This window comes from Bufo bufo, chromosome 1 (genome assembly GCF_905171765.1).
Source record: "Bufo bufo chromosome 1, aBufBuf1.1, whole genome shotgun sequence".
Taxonomy (NCBI): domain Eukaryota; kingdom Metazoa; phylum Chordata; class Amphibia; order Anura; family Bufonidae; genus Bufo; species Bufo bufo.
The window spans coordinates 255,200,442-255,212,470 of NC_053389.1; positions in this window are offsets into that span (position 1 = coordinate 255,200,442).

Sequence of the window (12,029 nt, forward strand, 5' to 3'; positions counted from 1 at the left end):
AATAGCCCAAAATCCGCCATTATCCCCCTTGCAACTGCAAGAGTACAGCTGACACAGCCGTGTCTGAGGTGTGAACCTGCAAAGCAAAAGGTGACTGAGTCATAGCTGTTGACAATGCTGGAGAATTTTGCATATCTCTCTTTAGAAGTTCAAAAGCCTTCTGTTGTTCCTCTTCCCATGGCCCAAAGGAGTCATCATCTTTATTTTTCAAGAGATCATATAGAGGCTTAGCTTTTTCTGCAAACCCTTCTACAAATTCTCTGGAAAAGTTTACCAGACCCAAGAAATGTCTCAGAGCCTTGTGTGATGTTGGAATGGGAAGAGAAGCAATAGCTTCAATCCTTTCTTGAAGAGGCTGTCTCTTTCCTGGACTGATTAACACTCCAAGATATCTCACTTCAGTCTGCAACAGCTTGACTTTCTTGGTGTTCAATTTCAAACCTGCTTCGTGCATCAACGAAAATAATTCTGCTAAGAGAGACAAATGCAACTCTCTATCCTCAGTGGCTAGAAGAATGTCATCAACATATTGCAACAGACAATCTGGTCTCGAAAATTTGGACAATATCTTTGCGACTGCCTGATGAAACATGCTAGGTGATAAATGTGCTCCTTGAGGTAATCTGCAAAATACATATTGCTCATCCATGAAAGTAAATGCAAATTTGTATTGACAGCTCTTTGCAAGAGGAATGCTGAAAAAAACATTACTGATGTCTAAAACAGAGAAAAACTTAGCCTTGGCATTCAATCGTGCCATCATGTCATGAGTATCTGCTACGATGGGTGCCACATTTGGGGTATACTTATTCAGCAATCTTAGGTCCAATAACATTCGGTATGAACCATCAGGCTTCACAGTACACCACAGTGGATTGTTTGTTACTGAATTTGCCTTTCTAATGACACCTTGATCAAGCAGTTCCTGTATGATTTTAGACATGGGACCAATTGATTCAGGTGGCAATTTGTACTGCTTTTGGGGAGGAGGGTCTCTTCCCTCCACATTGACAAGTACATCTTTCATTGTGCCCACTTCATTCCTGAATTGTGCCCACAAAGAAGGAGTACATTGTACAATTTCTTTTAGAACTTCATCATCACCAGTTTCTGGCCACAAATGTTCAGAAGAAACAACTTCGGTTAGGCAAACAGTACCAACATGACTGTATTCAGTGGGATCAATGACTACAGGTTTAGATCCATCAACATCTTTCCAGATCACCTTATTTCCTAAGTCAATGACCCAACCCCATTTATTCATTATGTCAGTTCCTATGATGTTTTCAGAATTAGTACTATGCCAAATGTCTATTTTAGTTTTCAGATAGCCTGGTATTTCCAAATTAACATTCTGTGCTAAAGTTGCCTTAGTACCGCTCTTTCCACTGAAACCAACAATTGTACAAACAGGTGCATTTGGAGTTAGAGGCAAATCCTGTTTAGTCACACTTAATTGAGCTCCTGTGTCAATGAGAAATGTCACCTCTTTGCCCTGTAAGGATCCCCTTACAAAAGGTCTCCCACACTCATCCAGTGAAACTGGAGCTACTAATTCCAAAGGACGAGGGGTCAGAGTTCGTTCTAGTCATGGGGAAGGTAATAAACCAGTTGTCTCCTCAATCTTATTACCATAAGATTTCCCCTTGTACGAATTATTCAATGTTAATTCTCTAATTTGTCTTATTAAAGGTGCATATGGTGATTGTGACTGATCCTGCTCTGGAGGAGGAGCAGTTGGCACAAAACCATTTTCTTTCCCTGCATTCTGTGTCTCATTTAGGAATTTCCTACATTGCCATTTTAAATGTCCTATTTTCCCACAATAATAACAAGTAACTTGTCCTCTTTGAAATGACACCTTTCCTTTCTGTTTATATTGGTCTCTTTTCATGGGAGGGTTTGATTTAGGACGATTTGAATTTGTTACCTGATTTTCATCCTTTTTTTGGACTGCAGCAACTTTGACCCTTATACTACTTTGTTTTATTGATCTCCTTATTTGATCAATAAATGTTGCCGCTTCCTGTAACGTAGGCTTTCCTAGTGCTAACTCCCTGGAGACTGGATCAAGATATTTGAACCGTTTTACAAATGACTTTATCATTGCAGTGGGTTCAGAATCATCCTCAATTTCCATGATCATTCTATACGCCTGTTCAAATTTTATCAAGAATGCAAATGGATCATCCTGTAAAGTGGGCTTTAACATGTCAAGGATTTCAAATGTAGGAGTAGATTCTCCAGTAGTAAATAAAAGTAGTTGCCTCAATCGATCTGCTGGGGAACTATGTACTATTTCGAGCTCATCATTTACTCTTGGTGTGGTCTCTAATCTCCTTGCCATATGTGAGGGAAGCCATACTTTAAATACTTTGTTTTTCTGTTCATTATTTAGATTGAACTTATCAGTATTAGATTCAAAGATATCAGCATTGTGAAATGCATCCATCTTATCAGTATAAGCTGGGATATCTTTACAAATTTTTATTAACTGATCATGTATTTTTAAATTTAACCTGGCTGCCCTGTCATGTAATTTCCTCCTCCTGACTTCCTCAGCATCTATGTCTTCATTTACATCAGCTGGACTAGTGTCTGGAATGTAGGACGCACCCGTATCTATGCCACTTTTTGTAATAATAGAAACTTTTTTCGTACGATGGCATAATTTTGATATGAGCTGTGTCCTAGTTTCCATCTGATCTTCCAGATCTTCAATGTGTTGTGCCAAAATTTGACACTTTGGACAATCATTAAAATCATCCTCTTCTATGTGTTCCTGTGTGTCTGTATCATGTGTGTCTTTATTATTCACACATATACTATGTGTCTGAGTCTGTGGCTGCCTGTCTTCAAGAACTAATGTATTGAATATTTTCACCATATGTAATACATTCCTGAGCTTCTTCTGCAATTTATCCATACACAACAACTTTTTGTCAATTCTTATGTTTTCTTCTTCACATTGACTATATAAACTTGCCCATAATTGTGCATTAGTATGACTACTTACAACTTTAAACTCCAATTTACTTTTATCTGAATAAGAATTAAGAAATTCCATTACTTACTCAGGTACCGTGTCCTTGATGTCCCCTTCTTACGTCTTCTTCCCACAGTCAATGGAAGGATCTCTGTGTAGTAAATTCTTTCCTCAAAGGCCTTCGTCTGTATTACGTCTGGGAAGTGACACTTGCAACAGATGTGTGGCTCACTTCTTCTTCTATAGGTTCGTTGTTGTTGTTTTCCTGAAGCTTGTAATAATAATAATTACTCTCTTGGGCCCACCTCTTTACAAACTGAAGGAATTCAACAAAAATCCGCTGGCTCGCCAATGTAGAATAATGTCCAGCATTTCTCTATTTTTCAAGAAATGCTTTAGAAGGAGCCCAACAAAATGCGCAAAGTTCGTGATGAAAGATAAAAATTAGAAGGATTTAATTCTCATAAAAAGAAAGTTACAAAGTTTAGAAAGAGAAAAATATAGCACAGCAAATAAGTCTTGAAAGTTAACAAGCAAGCAATTAAACAATTAAAATAAGTGAAAAAGCTTATTTCCCCAAAGTAACATGCATGTGTGAGTCTGTGTGTGTTGAGAGCAACAGGTGTCCGTTCAAGAATGCTCTGCTCTAGTCAAAAGATGAAGCCTTCTTTATAGTCTGACTCTCCATTGAGGTGTATTGTATCCTAAATTTAGCATTGTAACAAACATATATGGTTAGCTAGTAGAATCCCTTACATCATGGTTTCCTAATTGCTCCTTATATGTCAAGCTAATAATAATATGCTGAAGTAGGAGAATTCCTAACCTTACCAAATGCTATTGTCGTCTCAACCTGTCAAAAATTGACATTCAACACAAGTGCTGCCCTTGCATGGTCCTCCAAATAACCCTAGCCTGCTAAAAAGTGTTAGTTTATTATTTTACAGTATAAGCTTGACATGATTAATAGAAATAAAATCTCAAGTGGCATTTTACTTACAATTGGATGTAGAGGGGCTCTTTGTACATGTTTTTTGTCTCTACTAATGGCACATGTTGGGCACTCGCAGCACCAAGTTTCTATGTATGTCTCATTCTAATCCACTAGAAGCAGCGTCTGATATTAATTTCGTCTTTTGATTGACAAAATGTCCTGATCTATTGTAGTGCATCTCTAAGACCATTTTTGTATCTCTGTGGGATACCACTACTTCATGTAGCTGCTCAATGGTGATGGGATCAAGCATCCTACTAAGCAGAAGACCTAGCGAGGGGGGCAGATGGGGCACGTGCCCCAGGCACAGAAGTTGGGGGGGGGGGGGCGCACCGCTGGGCAGTTCCTTCACATGTTGAAGCAGGGAGCCATCCGCTCCTGCTTCACTGTTCAGCTGAGCTCCAGTGCTCCCCTGCAGGCCGCACATCGTGCTGCTGGCTATGTGGGAGGTTCACTGAAAGTCCAGGAATCAGCCTTCTACGCAGCCACCAGCATGATGTGTGTGTGGGAGTGTGTCCTGATGCTGGATGTGCCAATCATCAGGGTAGCAGCTAAGTATTTTTATTTAATTTTTTCATGGAGCTGGAGAGGGCACTAGGGGCCAAAGGTGGGACAGAGGGAGGACATTACCACTGTGAAGAGGCACAAAAGTGGTCACAACCAGTGATGGCCAGTTCGCCGTGTTCGCCCGGCAGTTCTGAGAACAGCCCGAAGAAGGCCCCTGGCGGCTGTTCTCGGAACTGCCTGCTCCCGGTGACCGCATTTGTTACAGACCTGCTCGCGGCGCAGGCACAGGTAAGGGCTTACCTGTGCCTCGCCGGACTTGTGAGTTAAGATCGCAACCCGCATGTGTTCGCGGGCGAACACGGCGAACTGGCCATCACTGGTCACAACTACCGTAAGGGGGTAGACAGGTGGGTATAACTACTGTGAATGAGCACAAAAGTGGGCATAACTACTGTAAGTGAACACAAAAGTGGGCATAACTACTGTGAGAGAGCACAAAGGTGGGCATAACTAGTGTGAGGGGCCACAAGCAGGACATAACTAGTGTGAAGGGGCATAAAAGTGGGCATAACTACTGTGAGGGGGCACAAAGGTGGGCATAACTACTGTGAAGGGGCAAAAAGGTAGGCATAACTACTGTGAGGGAGCACAAAGATGAGCATAACTACTGTGAAGGGACCACACAGTGGGAATAACTACTGTGCATGGGCCACAAGGTGGGCATAACTACTGTGAAAGGGCACCAAGGTGGGCATAACTACTGTGAAGGGGGCACAATGTGGGCATTAGTACTGTGAGGGGGCATGATGTGGGTATTAGTAATGTGTGGTAGCACTAAAAGGAAAATGCCCTAGATTATCCTGTTATACAGTGGGATGGCTCGGTCTTACATGGCCAGCACAGCACGCACTGCTGGGGATTTCACAAGGACAGTTATGTCAGAATTATTGAATATAAAAATATACGAATTACAATATAGACAGATATAGGCGCTGTTTGGGAGCCATCTTGTCAGATTGTAAAAGGGCAAGGGGAGTTTAATATCCTTTGGACTAAAATTCACTAACCAAGAGATTAAAGATCTAAGTAGAGACTTTGTTTGCAAACTTAGTAGTGTTTGTACAGTCTGCTCTTGTGAGAAGAAGGTTTCCACAGACACAATAAAAAGCATTTGATTAGTAGAGATGGCCTTGCGGTTCGCCCGGCGGTCGTTTCGCGGCGAACTTTGCTCGTTCGCAATTTGCCGAACATGCGAACATATGGCGATATTCGCAGGGGCCATATTTTTTTGCATAGCGTTGAACTTTGCCCCATGACACATCCATCAGGTAGAACAGGACAGCCAACTGAGACGTTTCAAAACATGGACACACCCCCAACCCTATAACAGAACCCAATCTGGCAGCCATTTTACATTATGTGTTTTGCCAGTGTAGGGAGAGGTTGCATTTTGGAGCAGGGACAGTTAGGGACACCAAACGCTAGCTAATAGGGCCACAAAAGTCCTTTTAAGGACTGGTATAGGTGTGCTATCGATAGGTGTGATATAGAGGGGTGTGATATACTTATAATATACTTTCTAACATAGAAATTATATTAAAGTGTATTTTTATTGTGCAGTAGTTGTGTGCGGTTCTGCTGCAATACCGTAGCTAGATAGAAGGACAAACGCTATTGGAGTAACTAATTGCAACGGATGTGATATACCTATTGCCCCTAAAATACTGATTGAGGGGTGTCATATACCTGTTTCCGCCAAATAATGATTGAGGGGTGCTATATACCTGTTTCTGCCAAATACTGATTGAGGGGTGCAATATACCTGTTTCTGCCAAATACTGATTGAGGGGTGCTATATCACAGAAATATAGTGGCAAATATGGGGGAACTGCTCAAACGCCAAACACTGTAGCGTGTTTCTCATTGGGGGAGCAGTCCCACCGCATGTGGACCGCAGCAAACGACTATCCCCAGCAAAAAATGCGTACAATGGAGGATGTCGGCACGGTCCACATGCACCACAAAGGCATCCTACACAAAACAGAGAATTGTGCGGATGAAAATATAATTATATAAATCACAGAAAAAAATGCACCAAACGTATATGCTATATATATATATATATACTAGCTAGTCATATAAGCAGATATAAAAATCTGAGACTTTTGCCAATATATTCCTGTCAGTAACACATCGGAGCCCATCATGCACCACGTCACGGTCTCTCAGCATGGCAAGGTTCCTACCACTAAGCTACCTATGGTGTGAACACGGTCTAAAGGTGATGAAATCCAGCTCACAGCCAAGCTCCACACAGCCGTATAGCAGGACAACTAATGCAATGTGAATAAAGCAAGAATGTAAGCCACACCCATATCAGACCGTGTGATGGAGGTTACCAGGTGCAAAGGATTAAATGCCAGGTAAAGGCACATTCAATACATATAAAACAAAATCACAGAAAGGTGGTGCTATATACCTGTTTCCGTCAAATACTGATTGAGGAGTGCCATATACCTTCTTCCACAAAATACTGATTGAGGGTGCTATTGCTATATACCTTCTTCCCCCAAACACTGATTGAGGGCTGCGATACACCTGCTTTCACAAAATACTGATTGAGGGGTGCTATATACCTGTTTCCGCCAAATAATGATTGATGGGTGCTATATACATTTTTCCACCAAATACTGATTGAGGGCTGCGATATACCTTCTTCCACAAATATTGCTCTTCTCTACGGACTTAGGCAGAGGGTCATTTAGAAAATGACAGGCAGAGGAAGAGGCAAACCGTTCCACAGGGATGGTGGGGGTCGGCAGGTGCACCAGGTTGGAGCCTAAGTGGGAAGTTGGAGAAGGCACGTGCGATAACTTCAAAGGGAGCACTCACCTAGGGCCGTCCGTCTTAAGAAGGCATCTGGCCTCCCATCACCGAACCCAGTGGGAGCAACGCCGTCAGAACCCACAAAGCCGCACTCCCGGCGCTCCACGTCCTGCCTCTTCTCCTTCTCCTCCCATTTATCCTCCACTCCACATTCCACCGTGCCGTTGTCGCGTTCATCTGGCACAAGGCAGGCTTCCATGGCCCAAATGTTCGAGCATAAAAAATGATGACGCTGGATAATCCTCTTGCCCAACGGCTGACCGCTGGGTTGTCGGAACTAGCTAGCTAGCCCACCAACTACTGCCATATAAATTGGTGGACTCGGAGGCCTTTAGAAAATTTGTGGCCATTGGCACACCACAATGGAAGGTGCCCGGAAGGAAATATTTCTCCCAGAAGGGCATCCCTGAACTATATGGCCACGTTCAGCGGCAAGTTAATATATCTCTGGCACACAGTGTCAGTGCCAAGATACATCTGACAACAGACACGTGGTCTAGCAAACACGGGCAGGGAAGGTACATAACTTTTACTGCCCACTGGTAAACCTTCTGGTGGCTGTCAAGCATGTAAACCATGGCACCCGTGTGGATTTGGTGTTACTGCTACGGATCCCATGCAGGCCTGCCTTTTCTCCTCCTCTATCCTCCGTCTCCTCCTCGGCTGACTCAACCTTTTCCACTACTACCGCCTCTTCCGCTGCACCCCCAAAGCTCCCCAGAACCTATTCGATGTGCCAGGTGAGACGTTGCCATGCTGTGCTGCGGCTGTTGTCCCTGGAAGCCAAGAGCCACGCAGGTCCTGCACTGCTTTCAGCATTGAGGTCACAGGCCGATCAGTGGCTAACCCCGCTCAATTTGACAGTTGGTAAAGTGGTGTGCGACAACGGTGCCAATCTGCTGAGCGCGCTGAAACAGGGCAAAATGACACACGTGCCGTGCATGGCACACGTCTTGAACTTAATCGTGCAGTGATTCGTTGCCAAATACCCAGGACGTCTTGCAGCAGGCCAGGAAAATCTCTGGCCATTTTAGAAGATCTTATACGGCCATGGCTCGCCTTGCTGACGTTCATCGGCGACACCACTTGCCCGTCAGATGTCTGATTTGTGACTGCCCTAATTGCTGGAACTCCACCTTGTATATGCTTGATAGGCTGCTCCAGCAGAAACGTGCCGTTAACGACTACCTGTGCGAACTCTGCGGCAGGACAGGTTCTGGAAAGCTTGTTTTTTTTTTCACTGCGGCAGTGGCTGCTCATGCGCGACGCATGCAGACTTCTGCGGCCATTTGATGAGATCACCAAACTGGTCAGTCGCAGCCAAGGCGCCATCAGTGACATCGTACCTTACACCTTCTTTCTGGAGTGTGCATTGCGTTGTGTCATTGATCAAGCCGTTGAGGAGCAGGAGCAGGAAGCTGAGGAAGTCGCAATGCTGAATGAATTCCCAGGGGGGGCTACTCCATCTGAGACAAGTCAGCAGGAGTCTGAAGAGGAGTCATAGGAGGATGGTGGCTGGGGGGAAGAGGAGGAGCAAGAAGAGCAGGCTTTAAACTTTTCTGGGATCCCTGCTGTTGTCCGTGGTTGGGGGGAGGAGACCGAGGATGACATTCTCCTGGGCGATGAGCAGGAGCCAGGGCGCTCCAACGCGTCCAATTTAGTGTAAATGGGGGCCTTCATGCTCCAGTGTTTGCAGAGGGACCCCTTATAAAAAGCATAAAGGTCAAGGACCTGTACTGGGTGGCAACGTACTTAGACCCCCGGTACAAACACAAAATGGTGGGCATGTTACCAGCATCACAGAGGGCTGTCAGAATGCAGCACTTCCAGGCCTTGCTGCGAGAGATGCTGCATTCTGCTGTTGCGGGCACTGTCAGAGGAATTTCCAACCACAGCGAAACAGTTGCTTGTACCAATCCTACCGTGCCTGCAAAAAGAGGGCAGTTTGAAGATGTGTTGGTCACTTCGGATATGAGATCATTCTTTCAGCCAACCTATCGACAGCCGCCCTCCAGATCCAGCCTCAGGGAATGCCTAGACTGACTGGTGTCCGACTACATCGGGTTAACGGCCGATGTGGACGCTCTGAGAAGCGAGGAACCCCTTGACTACTGGTTGTGCAGGCTTGACCTGTGGCCAGACCTGGCACAATTTGCCATTGAACTCTTGGCTTGCCCCTCGTCCAGTGTCCTGTCCGAAAGGACGTTCAGCATAGAAGGGGGGATCGTGACCGATAAGCGCACTCGCCTACCTCACGACAGTGTGGACTACCTCACATTTCTAAAAATGAATGAGGCATGGATCTCGAAGGAATTTAACACCTGTGATGACCATGTGTAATTGAATTTCACCTATTATTATTTGGGGTTTATTCAAGAGGGGGCGTTTCGTTATCCATGATTTTAATCCAATTTAATATTTTTTGTAATTTTAAACATATGTATTTGACATGTATTTGTACTGGCCTACATTAATTTTTTTTATCCTGTGACCGCCTAATGTACCTCCAGCCACAGAATCCTACAAAGTTCTTGGCTGTCAGGTGAATGCCTATTGACTAATATTTGGGGTCTGTACTGGCCGACAGTTACATTGTTATTCTATGACCGCCTAATGTACCTCCAGCCACAGAATCCAAAGTTCTTTGCTGTCAGGTGAATGCCTATTGACAAATTTTTGGGACCTGTACTGGCCGACAGTTACAATTTATATCTCTAGCCACATAATCACACCCCTGTCTCACTCCTCTGCCTCTCATTATGGTGGCGTATGAACCACATTCACCATAAGGACCATCTAATGTCACAGGGTCATGTGACTATGCCCCCCACCCTGTACTGTGCTCCTCACCCTGTACTGTGCCCCCTTATACCCTGCATTGTGCCCTCTTACCACACGCTGTGCAGTGCCCCTACTCATTCCCTGTATTGTGCCCTCTTATACCCTTTTATCTGGTCACGGTATGGAGGTGCTATCCTGTCACTGTACAGAGGTGTTATCCGGTCAATGTATGGCGTTGGTATCTAATAAATGAATGGTCATAACTGTATTCCTTTCCCTGCCCACGCCATCCTTTTTTAGACCTGGCATGAGCGGGAAAAATAATCAGATTGCAGTGCTAAGGACCTTTGTGCCACAATCTGTGTCAGAAATACACCTAACATAGACGTATTTCTATATAATTAATGACCACCTAATTGTATTATTATTCGGGGGTAGGGCTAATATCTTTATATTATATAGATTCTAGTGTATTATACTGTGCCCTCTATTTCCCAGTAGAAAATCATCCTTGGGAAACGCAGTCCTCATCTCTGACGATCAGGACCAGGTAGCGCTCTGTCAGTACATGGCTGCCTCCCCTCTCCGCCACGCTGCTCCGCTGTGTATTGGTGCTTATTCTGACACTAGGGCTGAGTTCACATCCTATTTTTGCCATCCATTTAATGCATACCAAAAATGTATGCGTTAACAGATGCCTCAGACTGATGCCGTATAGTGGTGTCCGTTCACCATACAGTTCAATGGTAAAAAACTAATTTATGTTAACGTATGCATTTTTTTTATGGACTCTGCAGGATACAAAAACGTGGAGTGCTGCACATTTGTATACATCAAACTGATAGGAAATAAAAAAAATCTAGGCTCCAGCAGGGCACATTTTTGAGAGTTTCCCTTTAAGACGCATAAAAATGGCCCCTGATTAAAATACATATTTTTTGTGGGAATTTTTGCCAATGATTTCTGGTATATCACTGTCCATGTTGTGGGACTATTTGCGTACTTCTAGTAATTGTTTGCTGGCTGAAAATATGACCTGAAGGTTTTTCAGGTTCGCCTGCCTTTAAAGTGAATGAGGCCCGCCGCGAACATGTGGTTCGCGAACATTTGATCGCGAATGCACGTTCGCGATTCGTCCCGGTCGATGTTCGTCCATCACTAATGATTAGATAAGAAAAGTCTAACGAATCTAAAGTTACTATGTATTGTAAGATTTATATTAGTAATCATGTGAATGGATTTCGGGTTTTATATCATAGGTTTTAAATACGTGGATTTTAAATGACTAGAAGTGTGGTGAAGATATATTCATTTAGTGTTAGAATAGAGGTGAAAATTCCCATGTAGTTTCAGAGTGTTATCTCAGAGACTAGGGTAGTTAATAGGTTAGTTTTTAGAAAATCTTGAAGGGGAATTGTAAACATAAGTGTTCAGAAGCAAACAATGGATTTTCACAGAGCCGATGATGATAAATGTTTTACGGAACAGTTTTTTTCTCAATGAATAGGATAAGGCATTTGTAATGTGTGTTTTTAATAGAAAAGGTCTTAGCCCTGTCTGGGAGTATATACTTAGGATGTCTGTAGCAATAGAGGTCTAATCCCTGATACACTTTCATGATTGCGTTCTATTGTTAGGAAGTGTTGGCCAGAGATTTAGGTTAAAAGTTAAACTTTTCCCTTAAAAAAAACATAAGAACTAGCTATAATTGCTAAATTTTGTTACATAGACCTCCAGTGCCTTCTATTGGTGGGGTTCATTAGTTATTGATAAACATGACCAAGCCCCATTTCAGAGAAGGATAAAAGGTGGCATGAGTTGACAGGGGGGATCCATCCAGGTTCACTCAAATTCATCCATTGAGTTCTATCCAGG